This window comes from Paramisgurnus dabryanus, chromosome 5, assembly GCF_030506205.2.
Source record: "Paramisgurnus dabryanus chromosome 5, PD_genome_1.1, whole genome shotgun sequence".
Classification (NCBI taxonomy): domain Eukaryota; kingdom Metazoa; phylum Chordata; class Actinopteri; order Cypriniformes; family Cobitidae; genus Paramisgurnus; species Paramisgurnus dabryanus.
Window position 1 is genome coordinate 19,965,512 of NC_133341.1, and position 14,784 is coordinate 19,980,295.

Genomic DNA, 14,784 nt, shown 5'->3' on the forward strand with positions numbered 1-14,784 from the left:
AGTCAAGATAAATAATAGTAAGTTAAATTAACTTGAAGATCTAAGTTGATTCAACAAAAAATTAAGGAAGCATTACCTATTGTTGTATCCTTTTACCATTTAAAATGATGCAGTAAATATAATGCAATCCATGATGATATAAATAAGTTATGAACTTTTGAAACGCTGTATGACAATTCTTTTCAAATTCGAAAAAAATTACAACAGTTTAAACAATGTTTAATTGGCAATTATACTATGCATTTTATGTATTTTTTTCTATACTATTTACCGTTTTTACTGTTTGCAACAATACAAAGTTGTGTTAAGCACTTTAAAATACATTAAAAATTAATTGTATTAATATTCTGATGTTGCTGTAGCGTTTCAGAACAACTGCAATCCCCTATAACTTTTGCATATTACAATTACACACTATTTGTGAGCTTATATTTTTAAATATGGCAGAAACAATTAAATATATAGTAATATATAGTAAAAGTATTGCATATTTCGCTCGTAAAATTATTAAACTGAATTAAATATTGGAAATAAGTAATAAAATTACGAAATGTGTAAAATGGTTTGAGAAAATCTTACAACAAATTAAAGGTTTTTTTTAATATACTTTTTTTAATACTGAAATTGTATAAATGAATGCGCAGGTCAGAAAGCACCTCATTCGGTACAAATTTGACTTGTCATGCTGTCATATTTACTGCATTTAACTTATGGCCAGCGGTAATACTGTAGTGACCTCTGACTCCACCTGAGGCAACAGAACAAAATTTACACCTCTACCCACCCACTTTACTACAATGATGCAGCTGAACCTATGACCCCATGAAAACTGTCTGAATGTTAAAGACAAATGACTGCTTGAGGGTAAAGTCACAATACAAACACCATATATTAGAACTCGCAGCTTTAAATCAGCCAAAAAGAGAGAATATCACTGCCATCACAGTGACAAAGAACAGATAAACACACAGAAATAACAAGCTGTACATTGTTAATGTACTATTACTGTACAGGGAAAACCAGGATCTAAACCTGAACGTATCTTAAAACGATAAATATTTCTGATCCAACATGGGATCGCCAAATGTAATCATTTTGAGTAATTGAAAAAAAATCTGTATCAGAATATTCAGAATGCCCTATTAGACATAATGTTGGTGTTAACTGAATCAGAATAGTGTGCAGAATTTATTATAAATTGCAAAACTTTCAGTATAATAAAATATGTTGTAACTACATTGAAACTTTTGTGGTCAGTGTTTGTCTTAAAAATAACAATTAAAGTGAAAGGAGAATCAACAAACAATACATTTTGTTAAATATAGATATAGGTAATGTCAGATTGCATTTTATATTTGTTTGTTGAGTGGTTCCACACAACTATTAATTATGCCTTAACCTATGCTATACTTTATTTATTAAAATGTAATTGTGTTTAATTTAAGCAATTAAAATAATTTAGACATTGTCATATTTATAACACAACATAGTTGGATTTAACAAAGCTACATGTATTAAGTAGTTTTATTTAGCTTAATTCTTCTTCTGAAAACGCCATGTTTTGTATCTTAAACTTATCTTAACTTTTAACTTCTTAAACTTAGCTGCATTTATTTATGCTCATAACTTAATTGTTTTAAATCATTCAGCATTACTTTTGAAAAGTTTATCTCTCCACATTCATGTCACATGACTTTTGATTGATACAAGACAGGTCATGATGTGTATGACGGCATGCAAAATAATGCATGCAAAATGATTTTATTTCATCTGATTTTATATCAGTATGCTACTTAACAATAAGATAAACAATGTTTAATCTGACAGTTTGTAGGGAAAACAAACTTTCTTACTTTAACCATGAAACAAATTTAAATGACAGAGAATTTATTAAAGTCGGTTTGTGATTAATTAAAGAAATATACAAAAATGTGTGTGTGTAAAAAATTGATAAAATACTGCAGTCATACATTAGTTTTTATTTAATTTATTTCATTTTATTCCTATTCTCTCCTCCCACTGTTACAATACCTCCTTTCTTATTTTCCTTTTTCTCTGTTGTACACACACACACACACACACACACACACACACACACACACACACACACACACACACACACACACACACACACACACACACACACACACACACACACACACACACACACACACACACACACACACACACACACACACACACACACACACACACACACACACGCGCACACACCCACCCACACACACACACACACACAGTATATACTGTAACTCAGTATGGAGGTTAGAAAAGAACCTGACATATTTCAAATACTTAAAATTAACTACATAATTGTATATTTATTTAAATATTTGTTTTTTAATTGAATTAGAATCATATAAAATAATACCACAAAAATTAAGAACACAAATTAAATTATATCAATACACGTCAGATTAAAAAAATGCATTCAGCTTTACCTTTCGGTTACTTGATGCAAAGATATTTAGTTGGTGTCATAAGAAACTAAAAAATATATTTGTTTTGTTTCATATTATTAAGTTTCATGTGTTATAGTACTGTTTTAGAGTTTTGAACTTCAATTAAATGCATGTATAGGGCACATATTACAGTATACTGTAGGAGAGGTTTCCTGGACAGGGAATAGACTAATCCTAAACTAAAATAAGACCTGAATTATATTTTTACACAAGCAACACACACACCTCTATGAATGAACATTTGTTTGTTTCTAGTACCATTCTTGGACAATTACACCAAACATGACAGAAGTGCAAATGGTACAACTTACCACATAGGTGGGATTAATTGTAACAGGCAGGGGGTTAGTTGTAACACTTGCTAAAAATTAAGTTTTTCGAAGTTTTTGTCTATATACTTGAAGTGGATATTGTTTATATATCTGTCTATAATAGACAGGTATCCACACTGTATTCCATTATCCAGCCCTTTTCTAATAATAGTTCAATTATAAATGGATAAAAAATGTCTAAATATGTGAGAAAAAGCAGCACAATGATGACAAAAAAATATTTTTATATGTGACCAAGTCTGTAATAAACATACTACAGTTTCAAAATCAAAGTCTGAGATAGTGAGCATCAAAGTTGATTTTAGCCATTCATTTCATTATGATTTCAATCTTTGACATGACCTTATTCAATCAATATTAAAGATATCCAAAATTGTCTTTTAAAATTATTTATTTTTGTTCATAAGAAAGTCACATTTATTTTGTTGGCAGCCACCAATCATTAGTGTGTAGCCTATTTAAAACAACGGCAAGAATTAAAATAACACATCATTAGTGCTGAGGGGTTACAATTAACCCTGCTGGGTGAAAATATTTTCAAGCCTACCAAAAAAGTTGCAAAGAGCTGCAGACATATTTCAAAATGATGCTATGTTTTAGTCAACAAGACACTTATTAATATGACATAGCATTGGATTTGGTATCTTACACACCCAATTCAGAAACCAAAAAAACATATGATGAAAAAATTTACTAATATGCCACCTAAACACTCATTCATCAATAACTTTCTGGAAAAACATTATACATTTCCAATCATTTGCAGGAGAACGTCTTCTGGCAGTGTGAAAACAATACCAGAGAAACAAATCGCTCGCAACAATGTAAACGGTCCGTGTTACAATTAACCTGCGTTAGTTTTTGCCTCGCGCACCCCTTTTACAATAGATTCAGATGCTTGTTAACATTTTTAACCTACATCCAAGGACTTTTTTAGGATTTGTAGAGTAACTTGAAAAAAACCTTTTATATTGATCAGGTTTGTATTCGGGGATGTACATAAACATCTCATCATCTCTGTATAGATAAATGTAAAGACAGGTTTTTGACATTTTAACATCATGTAAACTTATTAAATCAAAACACAAAGATTGAAACATAAGACAAAAACTCAGGCACTACAACTATTTGGTAAACATGACCCTTTGTAACACCTGCAGCATAACGCTGCTTTAAGACTTGTTGCTATGGGTACAAAAGCAGGTCTACATTACACTTGAGCAATATCCTGATGCATTAACAGCCACAGGTTGCAAGCCACATTTAACTGTTATACAAATACAATTTAACTATAGTCCTCATAATTGCGCATGTGTGTTTCGCATAAAAGCGGTTTAATGTGCCACTAAACTCTTTATATAATTTTACTTATAAATACAGTATATACTGGGCAGATCACTTGACTGACATTTTTTCTGTAATTTTAATAATCATTTGTTTTTTTAGGTTTAAAATCTTTTATTACAAAACTAAATTTCAAATTGCTTCAATTTTTTTGTTTTAAGAAAGTTTTTTTTTATTGATGAATTTAATCAAATTCCTATATTCCCAGCTCAACCGAAGCAATTAAATGTTTTTGACATATGTTTTTGACATTATGTTTATAGTACAAATATAATAAATACAATTTATTAATAATGAAATTTTGATTTATTTAGTACTTTTCAAATCACAATACATTTCCCAAACGTCCATTTGTGTTCCATACATGAGTAGCTTTGATTTTTATTCTAATATTGTTAAATAATAATAATAAAGAATGACTGATTCAAAATGTCTGATAGTTAGTGTATAAGACTAGGCAGAATACTTGATTGTAATATGTTAATTAATCAATGCATTCTGAGGTAAAATGGCTGTATAATTAGTTTGAAGGAACACCTATATACAACAAAACTACATTTCCTGTGTACTTATTTATTTGATGCAGCCAAGACATAAGCTTGTAAGTCTGCCAGATATTGCAAAATAAGCCTTTTCAGGGTAATAGAAAACCCTTTGGCACTGCTATATATTTATAGACTTTTGCTATAATAACACCATGCACATTAGCTGGCATAGACTCTGCAAGTTTGTGCAAAAACTGATGATTTATGTCACCCCAGCATGATCTGACGATGTTCAAATATCAAGGAAATCTGACAATTTAGTGTCTGTCAGCATTTAACATTTGATCAATGACATAGAAATAAAAGTAACTTCACTGGAACAGGTTAAATATAACATTATTTATTTCAAATGTTCTTGTTTATTTTATGTCTTATATTGCTTTAAGTTTATTTTATTTTATATGTATTGTTTATTTTCAGGCTAAAAATTCTAGATTTCTAATCCCAGATATTCAGTGTAGTCTCATACATTTGGACCCCATAAATGTGACGGCTATATGGTGCCTGAATGCTAATTCAAATTATTTAGTAAGCATGTGCTTTAATGTAATTTAATGATGGTTTAGACATTATAATGCAAAAAGTAAATCTTCGAATGTATACGTATGTATCTACTAACATTTTCTAAACATTATTACTATGTTATTACATATGTGTTACATATGTAAAGTAAGCTAAAGATAAGATGAAATGTATGGATTTGGTTTTTTTATGTTTATTATGTTTTTTAAAAATAGATATTGATACCGTACCTTATTACCGTACCTTAATGACCTAAATTGTTAGAAAAAAAGTCAAAATATGTACCCTAGCTATCAGTGGGGCAGCACCCTTTAAAAAGGTAATTGTATGGATCATTACGTACAGATATGTAAACATTTAGTACCAATATGTACCTTTAAGATACTAATATGTATTTTTGAGGTACTAATAACCTCTCTTTGGTCCCAGTATGTACCTCTGAGGTATTAAAATGAAATCCCTAGGTGCAAAGCTGTACTTTTTGAAAGGGTACAGCCCCAGTGATAGAAAATGTAAAGTTTTGTACCTTTATTTCTGACAGTGTATGACATAAACTGTATGATATATATGTTATATTTTAAGAAGAATTGTATATCTTTGTAGTAAACATTCTCTCTCTGTTTTAAAGTATTTTATCTCCCTCTTTCATGTTATCTCATTCACTCCTGTTTCATTCCTTTAAGAGCAATATTAATGTTTGAAAATAACTGATGGTGTTTTATCTCTATATGCAGTACCAGTTAAATTTTCGGAAACACTTGTCTGAAATGTTTTCCTGAAATCTTTTAATCTTGTGTTTGTTTAAATTACTTGTGTGGACAAAAATATAGCTGTTTTAATTATAAAACAAAAATTGTATTAAAAAAATAATATTTAAAATGGATGGCTTAATGCATACTAAAGAAAAAGCAGCCAATAAGATGTGAATTCCTTCAGGATTGTTTAAAAGAAGACCTCAAGAAGTTTTTGATAAAAGTGTTATAGCCAAAGGGTAACTACTCTGTAGATGATAAAATATAATAATTTTGATTTATTTGGATGCTTTAAGTCCCACACAATTCCTATAATTAAATTTGTGATATTTAATAGTTTGCTGATGAGTTTGCTATTATAGTAGGAAACCTTTGACTGGTACTGTATAAGCAGCCTGCACATTTATTATGCAGCCTTATTTTATGGTAATTTATATTTTATAAAGGATTTTTTTACAGATTAACTGTCTGTTGACCCTTATGAAATTTAACCATGGTTTTACTACAGTTAAAACCAAAAAAACATAGTTACTATAGTAAAACCATAGTAACCACAAAATAACCACAAACATGGTTTTTAAAAACCATATAAGCCATTGTTAGTGTAGTAAAACAATGGTTTTGCTGATAGTAATCAATACACCAACATAAACATGGTTAATACACTTTTACCACACTCAATAACAATTTAGCCTAATTAATAAGATTTATGTATTTTGATTGCATATAAAATTTCCATCTATTTGGATTACATACTTTTTGTCTAAAGAAAACTAATAAACTTTATGTGATTGATATGTGTCAGTTGACTTTAATTCTAACAGCTGTTGATGTTTTAATGAAAATGTTTGGTTACCCTTATGGTGAACAGTTTTTACTTTGGTTGGGCTATGACCTAAGATTTCTTAGCCTTAAGTTTTTTTGGATGTTTTAATTTATATTGTAAACCAACAAGTTAAGAAAAATGTCACTGTGGTGTGATTTAATTGCTGATCATTTTATAAATATCATATAGCAGCCTGTCTGACTACTATTATCTGGATTAATCCATGCTTGGTACCAGGATTGTATAAAACTCAGGGTTTTCCTTCAATAACAGCTGTTATTTTATATTTGAGACAACCTAAAATAATTAATTTACTTTAACCTATGCATATTAGTTTAATTAGTTTGTTCCAACCTTTAAAAAAAGGGTTGCACGGAATTTAACTTTTCAAGTTAAACGTAATAAAATTATTTACTTTGAGTCAATGTCAAATATTGTGTTTGATTGATTACTTCAAATTTTTTTAAGTTGATCCAAGGTTTTTATTTTTTCAGTTTACTCCTCTGTACTTATTGGTAAATTTTACAAGCCTTTACAAATCAGCCTGCACTGTTCCGGTGCTGCTATTGGAATTTTCCTTATAATCAAGGGGACACAGACAATTTAATTATGAGGGTTGATAAAACTCAGAAACATTCACTATGTACACCCTCATTCTGCTAAGTCCAGAAAATGGAGGGATTGAGAAAAAAAAGGTGTCACTATTTTGTAAAGGAATGCATTCATTGAATGTTTTGCTACAGTGATGCTAGAGAGCCCATTAAAATTTACATTGATCTGAAGTTTTCTTGACAAAAAATGTACACTGTAAAAAGTAAAAAGTTGGATCAACTTAAAATAACTTAAACTGGTAACACCCAAAGATTTGTATGTTTATTCAAATTTCATTTTAGGTTAATTTTTTAGGTGTTACCAATTTAACTATTTTTAAGTTAAGTTGATGCAACATTTTACTTTTTACATTGTATGTCCTTTAGGAAAGTATTCTTTTCCGAAGAAGTGTTGCAATTCACTTCATGATTTAAAACTGTCAGGTAACATGTCATGCAATCATTAAACAAACATGTACTTAAGGTTTGAGTTTGACTAGCAGTTTTTTGTGTTTTAAAAGTCTATCCAAAGAAACCTTAAAACAATACAACTGAAGCAAAACCACAAATTAACCACTCCTGAATGGTGGGAAATATATATACAATGGGCTTGGCTAAGACACTTCCTTTAAGGAAAGGATAAAAATATTCATCAATGATCTGTATAGACATGTCTTGTTCTCAGAAATATGTTTGACCTGAGATTAGAAAGCAGATTGAGAGGAAGAAAAGAAAATTGGAAGAGGCATGCCCTGTGTTCCCAAAACACACATACAAAACTAAAATAGAAAACCTTGAATGAATTGTAAGATGCTTTGGAAAAATTTATTCCAAATGCATAAATGCTCTACCTTTCATAATTCCATTGATTGCAGGTACATTTCATCAGACATGCACTTTCTTAATGCAATATGCACATACGGATATCAGCATCGCTACAGCTAGCATCAGGCCATGTGCTGAAAGATGTTTAGAGTTTGCCCAACTTCCTGGACAGGTTTTTCCCTTTTTTTCTGTAGTTAATAAGCTTAAATTTGTCAGGTGCTCAAGTCTGTCTCCTGGGCCGGTCAGACTAATCCTTTCTTTGATGATACATTGAACTTCTGATGGGGGAGGGGAGAAAGAGGCCCTCTAATGGGCCCCAGGAAGTCTTAAGAGCACACCGGCCCTCTGGGACCTCGAAATAAGGGAAAGGGGAATGACAATAAGAGGAGCATTAGCCGGATTTAATAAACTTTATTGCGACTAAAATGATCTGTCTGATCATTTGTTGCACATACAGATATAACACAGTCTCACCCCATGGCGTCAATATTTGACGACACTTGACCATGCGTCAATATGTTGACGCGGAGGGTATACCTTTCGCGTCATTTTTTGACGAACTGGGGACTTCAATACTATTACGTCCGTTGCATTCTCTTTCCTATTTTCTTACCATTTTCGCGTCGGTTTAGGGTTAGATTACGCAAAATTAAACAGTGTACGCGAAATTAAACAGTTGTCACCTGGCGTTGGGGTTAGAGTTAGGTCCGCGAAATTAAACAGTTGTCACCTGGCGTTGGGGTTAGAGTTAGGTTTGGGTAGGGATGTCATTATGTAAATCTAACCCTAAACCGACGCGAAAATGGTAAGAAAATAGGAAAGATAATGCAACGGACTTAATAGTACTGAAGTCGCCAGTTCGTCAAAAAATGACGCGAAAGGTATACCCTCCGCGTCAACATATTGACGCATGGTCAAGTGTCGTCAAATATTGACGCCATGGGGTGAGACTGGGTTGACAGATACAGAATTCGTCCTTCGCTGGATAAACACAAAGTTTTTGAAGCAGACCGATGACACTGTAATGTAGACACATCAAGAACTCGCAATTATTTCACATAAGTACTGGTGGACAAACTTTTACCAGTTTGACACATCACTCAGTATATTCAAGTAAAGTAGACCCCAAAAGGTATGTCCAACTTTGAATGATTGACATCTTCACTCTGTATTTAAATATTTTATTAAAGATGCGTTAACAATTTTGTCTGCATGTTGCATTGGTGTGTTTGGAGTATAAACTGAAGCTCAGCTTTGGCAAAAAAATTACACACTTGTGAAAACAGTGCAGTTTGTAATTGCCAAACTGAATACTGTGAATAGAAGACGACGACAATGATGATCAGTCACCTGAGTTTAATGTTCATCCACAGAATGCATTTCCATCTCCCTTTATTTCGTATTCGTTCTTCTTCGCATAAGTCAAAAACCTTAATAACAACTTTTTTGCGAATTAAGTGATTTTTTCGAAACTTGCCATTTTTTGTCACCAGTTACTTTAAAATGCGCATGAAATCGGGGTGATGGAAACCCAGTTACTGACTACAAAATGTTACCACAAAAGAGGATCAATAAATAAAGAGCTCTTTTCTAAAACGCGATAAACGCCACTTAAAAAAAAATGAGTTTGTCATATCATTTGGCTTTGTACTGAACCTATTCACTGCTTCATGAACATTTCATGCCAAATCTATACATTTCCTTGGTAAATTGTAGGTACAAGATGCCGTTCTTTTCCAAAACACGATTTATCCTCTCAACCAATCAGAATTCGATGAGCGTTTTACGCAATCCAATGGTGGCGCTCTAAACAGATGTTTGTTTATGTCCATTCATTCCTTAAAATGAGTGCTTTAAACGGTGTAAACACTTTGATGGCCTTAATGAGCCAGCGAGACCTACACATGAGGTAGAAAACACCGACTGGACAAAGAAAAAAAAAAAAAGAAGAAGGTTCGTCACTCGGGTGGCACGTTACTACATCCGGATTAATGTCATGTTAATACATCATCCGGAGAAGGTACCCGTTTGCAAGGCAATCTACATCAAAGTGTTCCTAAGAGGTTCCTAATGCCCTGCTAAGGAGAAAACTGAAATGGTTGGAGGGAGTAATAGCAAGTTAGTTATGTGTAATTCTGTTTATTTCATACTGGCTCCAATGTATATGACAATCTAAATAATTTACTTATTGATTTATAGTATAAGGAGTCCCTGATTATATGTTGCATGTTCTCTTATTAGTTTAGACTAACCATCAATTTATGGGGAAAAAATTATGGATTTAAAGCGTTTTGAAGAAAAAAAATAACTTTGAATTTATAATAAACAATGTTGTTGTTTGATTTAATAATCATTATTCAACATGTTCAGACTGAGCAAAAAAAAAAAACATTTTAACAGAATAAATTGTATATTCACAAAATGTTTGGGTCTAGGTAAAAATTTAACTTTTTCTCAAAACTATTGAAATGGATTTATAAGGTTTTGGAAAAGAGCTCTTCAAATATTAATAACAGATAAAATTGTATTCAGTGTATACTTTCTTACCTTTAGTTTTTTCTATAAAAGGTTTCCTTTCCTTATGGTTTTCCTATTTTGTATGGAATTACATTTGTGTCAAATTAAACGCACGCAACTTTTGCAAAAACAAACAAAAATATACATTGATAAAAGAAAAAAACTATCTGAAAATAAAAACAATCAACTAACTAGCAAAAAAATGAACATCATCTTTAAATATACTGCATTCTTTGTTTATAGTTTTACAAGTTTCACTTTCACTAAACATAGTTTTGAATGTGCTGCAAATGTTTTCGTTTTCACTTTCCAAGTTTTTGTTTGCGATTCGCAAATTTACGTTCTCCATTTTGACACAAACCTCTCGTGAGGGGCGGGCTTAACAGCGGTTCGCTCTTATTGGCTTTTGAGATTTTGATTGACAGCTCATTGAACCGGAACCCCGGAACAGAAGGTGGCGGTAGTGCACCAATAAGCTGGATCCCAACCGCTGTTAAAAATAACAAGAAGAAGACGATCGGACGCTGTTTATCAGCGGAGCTGCAAGTAGTCTAAACAAACGGTAATAAGAGTATATTAAAGAACATTATTGATAATACACGGATATTTTACACGTCAGCAGAGGAATTACAATAGTTCAAGATGAGTAATCGAGAGGCTCACGGTCCGGAGCACCAACACCATCCTCCTCGGCCGGACAATCGAGGCAGCCTGAGGTAAGTTTGTAATAACTATCAAAATAAATAGAATAATCCCACTGCAAAATTTATTCATGTGTGAAGGCTGCAACAGTTGTGTTAAACTGTATATGAATGGTATTGCATTTCTCAAAGCAGAGCAAAGATCGTTATGTAACAGACCCATTTGTTACATACTTTGGCACATATGTTAGGCTTACAATGGATATGTGAAACGCAAAGATAATGATCTTTCTTTAATTGTGGTTAGGCAAACAATTCTATCTTTATTATTGTCCATAAAAAACAAATGTAAGATTTTAGCCTAATTCCGCTTTTCATTTTATATTACTTATAGGACCAAAGAGTGTAATTTCTCCAGGTAGGCACTGAACCATCTCATGTTGTTCTCTGTATATAAAATACCTATTTAAAGGGGCTTTGGTAATTTTTTAGGTTTTTTTAGTTTATGTTTTTATTAGATTTGAAATGTAACGAGTTCAGCATAGAATTCATGTTAGCTATTTCTACAAGAACATATGCGTGAGAACATATTTTGCAGCGAATGTTTAGTTTAAATCAATTTTAATTCAAATCAATTAATCTTTAATGCACGTTTACAAGAGCACTGTGCTACATAAGGTTAAAATGAAGCCTTGAGAGGGGTAGTCATGTTTGCTGTTACTGGTGGGACAGAAAGGTCTCTTTGAAAAGATAACATTTTAAAGATCTTTACTTGTGTTCAGAAGATGAACCAGTAAATGAGTAAATGACGACGGATCTGTCTTATTTAGGCGTATTAGCAGCACTCTAAAAATGCATATCTGCACCACATCTGGTATTATTCAGCCTACCTGCCCTTAATGTAGGAATGCCACTAATTTGGTTTCCATAATACTTCACATGATGATTTACTATGGACAGACATTGCTTTTTTATAAGCTACGATTTGACCATACTTTTCTCTTCTCTCTCTTTTTTTTTTTTTTTTTAGAATTGAGCCTCTGTGGTGTGATGTTTGGTCAGCTGTCTCTTGTACTATGAAGAACTGCAATGGAAGAAGAGACAGTGCTTGATTCGGCAGGTGAACTGCACCTATTTTGTAAGACCAGATTTCATTTTAGAATATTTATCAAGAATTAATGTTTCATTTTTCATCTTTTATTTTTATTCATAATTCTAGCCAGGTAGATGGCATGACATTAAACTCTTAATAAACAACAACAACAAAAAAACACTGTAATAATACATCCTTCCCCCCAAACTATTTTGCAAAGTCATTACTCATTATCATAGTAAGTAGTGTGCTGTCCCCTTCCCCTTAAAGCAAATGTGGTCTCAAGACTCATCCAATGCCATGTGTAAATAGGGCTTATGTTACATGAGATTGGAATGACATTAACTAAATATCAGGATTTTTATTCTTGACATTCATGTACTTGCATATAGTTACTTTGGCATTATGTAATTATGTGTCCTTAGAAATGTATCAAACTAAATTTGGTTAGCATTATAACACATTGTTTCTTTTTCAGATGGTGGAGCAACTTTTTCAAGAGGAAATTGTTGACAGTGTCACAGAGGATGATGGTGTGGTCGTGGTGCCAGAGATCTATTGTCCTTTGTCAGACCAAAAGCCTTTGATATCACCATTGAATGTCTAGGAGTTATACCAACAGACACTTGATGTCATCCAAAGACTGTGCTCCATTTAAATTGTAAAAGTCATTTTCAGGTTTACAAGATACAAAAGCTGGTTCACAGATGTACCTTTCCTTTAAAACTATTTCCCACCTGTAATCACAATGGAGACACATCTCTGACTGCTGGGCTTCCCCTCTTATTGTGTTCGGATTCATATGCATCTGCAGGGTTATTCATGGCAACACTTTATAGCGTTGTGCTGGTAATTTATCTTTATATATCATGCCTTCTCACTACATCTGTCAGCCTGTGCTTTACATATCTGAGAGTCAACGCAGATAAACATGAAGGACAAATGCAATGCAAGACGTTATGCATGTTATATATCGGCATATGGATGATTAGATTAGAAACTGCTTTCTGTTGGTGTGTTTAAACATCACATGACATAGAAAATTAACTGTCCTCCATTTTTCTCCTTCGATTTAATTTGTACTTTAGACGTCAATGGGAACTATGGGACGTATAATGGGAATGTGAACTATCCCTTTAAGACTCTGTAAACCATTCAGATGCATGTAAAATCATTAACAACTGTTAAACAGCATCTATAAATGATAAAAAAAAAACATTACTATTGGGAGAAACGTTTTGTCTAGACATTTGAGTTCATTTCAACTGACACTCTGTAAAAGTAAGCATCATCTTGCACTGCTGTTTCCATTCTTTCTTTAAATTCATTTGCTTGGCCTTCGATGCATGCATGTGTGATCAAAGTTATTATCAGTTATTTTGAAGGCGTTTTTCTCTGACAGAAGCAGGTGCCTGTCAACCCCTGCATCACTCGTGGGACAGAAAGTGCTGCCTCGTCCTGAGTTTCGCCGTCTAGGGCAGTAAAATAAACAATAAGCATTTAATGACATCACTACATATAGCACAATAGTCATTCAACACTAATACTTTAAACTGTATAACTTGTTTGTAACTAATTGTTGCTTTAGAAAACCGCAAATTTACAGACAAGGTTAACATAAGAACCCTGAAATTTTGAAGCTGGTCACCCTGTGCACGGCTAACAGCAAAAACCTCCTCAGCAGCACATCAATAAAACTTGCAGTGGGATTATTCTATTTATTTTGATAGTTATTAAAAACTTAACTTACCTCAGGTAAGGTTGCCTCGATTGTCCGGCCGAGGAGGATGGTGTTGTTGCTCCTGACCGTGAGCCTCCCGATTACTCATCTTGAACTATTGTTATTCCTCTGCTGACATGTCAAATATCCGTGTTTTATCATTAAATGAATATACTCTTATTACCGTTTGTTTAGACTACTTGCAGCTCTGCTGATAAACAGCGTCCGATCGTCTTCTTCTGGTTATTTTTAACAGCGGTTGGGATCCAGCTTATTGGTGCACTACCGCCACCTTCTGTTCCGGGGTTCCGGTTCAATGAGCTGTCAATCAAAATCTCACAAGCCAATAAGAGCGAACCGCTGTTAAGCCCGCCCCTCACGAGAGGTTTGTGTCAAAATGGAGAACGTAAATTTGCGAAGCGCAAACGAAAACTTGGAAAGTGAAAACGAAAACATTTGCAGCACATTCAAAACTATGTTTAGTGAAAGTGAAACTTAGAAAACTATAAACAAAGAATGCAGTATATTTAAAGATGATGTTCATTTTTTTGCTAGTTAGTTGATTGTTTTTATTTTCAGATAGTTTTTTTCTTTTAT

General features: G+C 32.7%; 2 long non-coding RNA genes across 2 annotated transcripts in view; one reads left to right on the plus strand and one right to left on the minus strand.

Moving 5' to 3' along the window:
- Window positions 1-14,784, minus strand: part of LOC141282189 (uncharacterized) — a 39,265-nt gene that overhangs the window by 7,915 nt on the left and 16,566 nt on the right. The window lies entirely within an intron of this gene.
- LOC135732095 (uncharacterized) lies at window positions 10,823-14,202 on the plus strand. Its single transcript, XR_010526692.2, has 4 exons — window positions 10,823-11,449; window positions 11,769-11,792; window positions 12,405-12,512; window positions 12,946-14,202. It is a non-coding gene; the product is annotated as an uncharacterized lncRNA (long non-coding RNA).